Source organism: Haemorhous mexicanus, chromosome 14, assembly GCF_027477595.1.
Source record: "Haemorhous mexicanus isolate bHaeMex1 chromosome 14, bHaeMex1.pri, whole genome shotgun sequence".
NCBI classification, from domain to species: Eukaryota; Metazoa; Chordata; class Aves; order Passeriformes; family Fringillidae; genus Haemorhous; species Haemorhous mexicanus.
The window spans coordinates 3424828-3430112 of NC_082354.1; the positions used below are offsets into that span (position 1 = coordinate 3424828).

A 5285-nucleotide genomic window follows, 5' to 3' on the forward strand; every position below is an offset into this window, starting at 1 on the left:
CTTGAACTGGCTCTCTTTATTTGCAGCCGGATACGCGCTTTCAAAGATACTGTACTACTGTGTAGGCCAAGCAGGGACTCTCTTTCTTCCCTTGGTTAGGGCTTTTGGGAAAATAATTATTCACCAGAACTGCCATCGTGAACAGAGCAAGCTAAATCAATGTAGCTTTGTATGGGCCATTGCCACTGCAAAGCAAATACTCCATCAAGACATGGATCAGTGAGAATTTTATCACTAGGAATCCTTATGCACATCTTTGTGTATTTTTAATATCCACCTTATCCCTCCCCACGCTCCTGCACCCCACCCTCCCCACGGATTTGTCTTGTGTCATTGGCAGCTATGGGGCTTGGCCACGAGATTCACATCAGTAAAAACGTCTTAAATACACAGGTTTATTCTCCTTAAAAAAATTTATAATAAAGCATTGGTGCAGAGCAGATTTATTCACTGAACAGGTTGATTTATTTAACAGACTTGACATACATCAAAACCTACTATAGGCTTACATAATTGTTATCCATTTAGCAGGTCTGGTTCTTTTGTCAAGTATTTGTTTTTCAAAAGTGATTCACTAAAGACTGCTGCCTTCTGCACAGCTCACATACCTTAACAAATGCAGTCTTGCATGGGGTATTAGCTGAAGTGACTTTAAATTGCATCCTACCTGCTTGAGCGCTACCGCTATTTTTTTAGCCTCTGTATTATTCCTTTACTAAACCACAGGCACACCACCAAAAAAAAAAAAAAAAAAATTAAAACAGCAAAGCAAGAGGCAGGAGCGTGTGTAGAGGCACACCGAGCCCCGCCGGCAGCAGCGTGTGCCGCGGGCTCGGTGTTACCGCAGTAGCACGCCGCTCCAGCGATGCCAGCAGGTACCTCCGGCACGGCACAGCCGAGTACCAGGATGTTGATGGCTGCACAGAGGTTTCGGGGCCGGCGCGGGGCAGGGGGGACGAGCGAACCGCCGGGCGGAAACGGGGGGGAAAAACCACCGGGAGGATTTAAGGACCGCGGAGCCGTTTTGTTTTCCCGCAAGAGGCTCATTGAGGCCTCGGCTCGCACAGGCGCACCGCTCCCTCCGGCCTCACGCATCCACCCACGGCTCCCGGCCGCGGATCCCCCAAATACGCACCCATCCTGCGCGGCTTCCCCGCGGGAGGCGGAACGCGGCGGAGCATCACCCGCGGCACAGCGATCGCCTCGGCGTTCACCGCCGGTCCCCCACGGCTTGTTTGGGTTCATCTATCGCACCGCGCATCGCTCGCTCGCCTCGGGGCCGAGGAAGGATTTCATTCCCCCCCCTGGCTCCAGCATCCTCCTCGCACACACACGCCGGGCGCATCCCGGGGCTCGGGGATGGCAGCGCCCGGGTGCCGACCGCACGGACCCGGCGCTCCGCCGCCCGCCAGACAGATGGTTAATTACATTCACAGCCGCATTTTGCGCTGGGATAGAGTTTCAGACAATGAGCCAGTTTTATTTGATTAGCCAGTTCTCTAGTTTAATGCGCGCGGTGACAGCTACTCCCAGGGCTGGGGCTTTTTTTTTTTTTTTTTTCCCCCTTAAATAAAAATAAAAATCCCATCCCCCCTCCTTCATTATGTTTTTGTTCTGGCCGAGGCTGAAGTAAGCGCGGCCGCCGGGGGGCCCGGCGGGGCGGCGCCCCCGCCCCGCGCTGCACCTGCCCGGGGGGGGGACACGGCGCCAAGTTGCCGCCCCCCCCCGTCACCTCAGACCACCCTCGCACACACGCACACCCCGCAACTTCCCCGCAGGCCTCCGCGCAGGCCGGCGCTGCCATCAGCATCCCCTCCTCCTCCTCCTCCTCCTCCCCGCTGCCCCCACGGTGTGCCGGCGCGGGAGGGGGGAGGGGGGGGTGTGTGTGGCTGAAGCTCCGCCGCGGCGGGACTCACCTCGGCGCGGGGCCCGCGATGGAGCGGGGGTCCCCCGCCCGCCGGGCGCTGCCGGTGCTGCGGCTCAGCGCTGCTCCATGCGCCCGGGGCCCGGCGCGCGCAGGTGGACGCGCCCGCCCCCGGCCCCCGCCTCCCGCCGCCGGCCCCCGCCCCTTCCCCCGCCGCCGCCGCCGCCGCCGCCCCACGGACGGGCCCCCCGGCCCCGCGCTCCCTACGCAGGGACGGGCGGAGGGCGGGAGGGAGGATGGGGGGCGGCGGCTCCCGCCTCGCCTCGCCCCGCCGCTGCTGCCTCCACCTCCTCCTCCTCCTCCTCGCCGCCGCCCCCCCCAGGCCTGCGCCCATTCAGGAGGTGCCGGGCAGCGCCGCCGCTGCCATTGTTCGCCGGGAACGGGACCCGCTGCTCGCCCCGCGCACCCGCACCCGGCCTGGCCCGGCCCGGCCCGCGGGAGCGCGCACCGCGCCCGCTCCGGCCATAAAGGGCGCGCGGCCGCCGCCGGGCCCGGGCAGGTGCCGAGAGCTCGGCCGGGGCTGCGGCACCGGCGCCGGGAGAGGGAACGGGGGCGCCGCGAAGGGCCGGGGGGAAGGAAGGCCGGGCCGGGCCGGGCTGGTGGGGAGGGGACAATGGGCCGAGCGGGTGTCACCCTCCCGCGCACGGCTCGGCCGGAGCCTGGGAGTGGAACTGGCTCCCAGCGCTGTCCATCCACCTTAATTCTCCATAGTGGGTATGGGAGTCATCTTAGGGCTTGCAGCAGCTTTTCTGATTTATTTTCATGATCACGTTATTAATAACAGCGTCTAAAACTGTGGTTTACCTTCAGGTGCCCATTCCCGGGAGGAGGCTGCCTCATCTCAGGATGGCTGAGGACTTGCCGAAATGCCAGGCACGCAGAGGGAAGGCAGGGACGCACCAGCCGCTGCCTTTTGCCGAGCAGGAGGGCGACAAACAGGCAGGAGCCAACATCTCCAGAGTGTGTGAGCCGATAACGTCCTCCCCTTCTCGCAGGATACCCCCCCGCAGCCCCGTGTCTCTGTGACACGCTGACATGAGCACCGTGGCCGGAGTTTCTGCACCGGGGACTGGAGAAAAACTTCTGTTACTTCATCTCCTGAGTCAACAGAATGGTTTAGCAAATAGAAGGCAAACCAGACACACCTATTAGCCTTTAGGTTTATATAAGTTCACTGTGATATTTAAAAGAGGTTTCTAGTCTTGAGTTATCGCTTGAGTTGCTTTTTAGTCTTAAACAATGCATACAGTCTAAAAATTGATTAGCTGATTCTGTGGTTCAAATATTAAAGTATCAAGCACTTTAGTCCTTGTTCCCACAGCATCAGAGACCCCCATCTATGCAGCAATAAAACAAGAACATATGACAAGATATGGAATGCTCTCTGAATTCACAGCATTTTACACATGAATCTTCAGCCCTGCAAAATAAGGAACTAATTTCATTTTTTCTTCATTAACAGCAGTACCCAGAACCAGGACACACCATACATCACATGCGAATAAATTATTCATTCCCACTGTGTCAGGGCACACGCTTGAAGGGGTGCAGAAACTGAGACCAGCAGTAAATTATTTGCCCAAGGCCACAGAGTGAGGTGGTGTCACAGTTTTTGGGAAAGTAGCACTTCCCAGTCCTGTCTCAAGTGATGGTTTTCCTCTCCAGCCTCAGCACATTGCTGTGGGAATCACACACTTCAGTCCCTGTGCCTTTGCATGTTTGTAGTGCTGCATTTTGTTTCACTACCCCGTCATTTTCTTGGCAGAAAGATTCGAGTAATATAAATAAGTAATTAATCAGGGTCAGGTGAGATAGTGACAGCACACCTGGCAGTGCTCACTAAAATAAACACACAGGTGGATGGTGGTCATGAACTGCTTTCAAAATGAGCTGGGGGCAGGTTTTGCCCTCGGCAACCTCACATAGGGGCTGTGCCCTTGAAAAGTGCCACCAAAGGCACACAAGCAAATTTGGCAGCTCTTCTGCTGAGGCACCTCCCAGGGCAGCAATAACATGGCCAGAAGCACCTGGCAGACCCACCCAGCTGCTGCCAATGCCTTTGGGAAGGTGCCACACTGGAGCTGTGTGCTGGAGGTGATGGCAATCACCTGAGTGTAATCACCAAGATAAGATTAGAAGTAAACCTGGGGTGGAGGGGGGGCCTTGGTGGAGATGAAAAGACACATTCAATTAAGTGAGCCTTGCACCTGGATCCAGTTTAGAAAGACAACCCAAGTATTTATTTTGGTGCTGTATTTTAGGGGGAACACAAACATAAGGCTCAAAGATTATCCTTGGGCTCTGAAACACTACAATGTCTTTAGTTCCACTTACCCACAGCACTCATTGAAGGTCCTTCAGTTTCAGAACCACCACAACAGTGATTGACAGGCAGCCTGAAGTTCTGCACAGCATCTCAGGCAATCTGAAAAATTAACAGTCTGTGCACTGTGATCTTTCCATGTACTGCCACAAACAGATATGGAAGGGGCACTGACAGGGCACCCTTGGCAGGGTATTCATTTTCCCACCGTGGCAGGGTATTTATTTTCCAGGCTGTGGAATAGAGGCTCACAGGTGTGAGAACAAGGTGCTAAGAAAGCTCCTTTTGGCAGGAAGGGATCGGCAGTCCCTGAGCCAGGGGTGATGGTGCTGCCAGCCCAGCCCTGCCCCACAGCCCTGCTGTTCTCCTGCCCCCCTGCAGCTCCACTGCTGCAGCCAGCGCTGTGATCATTCACTGCAACCTGTACCACAGAGCAGATCAGACATTTACATCTGTCCCAGCCTTCCAGCTGTCTTCACATGGAATCCATGTGCCCAGACATGGATATATGCCAGGATCCTCTGCCTGCTGGTCTCTCTAGGAAGCAGGAGTCAGTCTAAGAGAAAAGAACCTGGGTTCTGACAAGAGGCCAATGCCACGGTGGTTTCCAGGTCTCCAAGTACCCATTTTCTATCATTCCTTTTTTTTTCATCATTCCTCCTTTTCCAGATTCATGGGAGCCACTGCAGCACACCCAATACAGGTCAAATCCTTATTTTTCTGCGGCCCAACTAATTTCTGTCATACATGGCCCCTCTGCTAAACTATACCAGAGGCAGAGGTCCACCAGAGGATTCTGGTTTCCTTATGGCACAAGTAGAACACAAATGGGATTTTCAGAAGATCTCAAATCCTGCATTTACCTGGTAAAGCATGGTTCAAGCAGAAAGCTGCCCAGATGTTATGAGCCTTACAAACTCAGAGAGAAAGGCAGTAGGGTGGCAAAAGACATCACCCTCCTATTCTACTCCAACACAAACAGCTGGAGAGGATTTCTCCCCCACTCTCTCAGACTTCCAGGACCAACTTCTGATCAAG

General features: G+C 55.5%; 1 long non-coding RNA gene across 1 annotated transcript; it reads left to right on the forward strand.

Annotated features, from left to right (window-relative positions):
- Nucleotides 1-2399: 2399 nt before the first annotated feature.
- On the forward strand, nucleotides 2400-3295 carry LOC132333740 (uncharacterized). The gene is made up of 2 exons (XR_009488247.1): nucleotides 2400-2638; nucleotides 2735-3295. It is a non-coding gene; the product is annotated as an uncharacterized LOC132333740 (long non-coding RNA).
- The last annotated feature ends 1990 nt before the right edge of the window (nucleotides 3296-5285 follow it).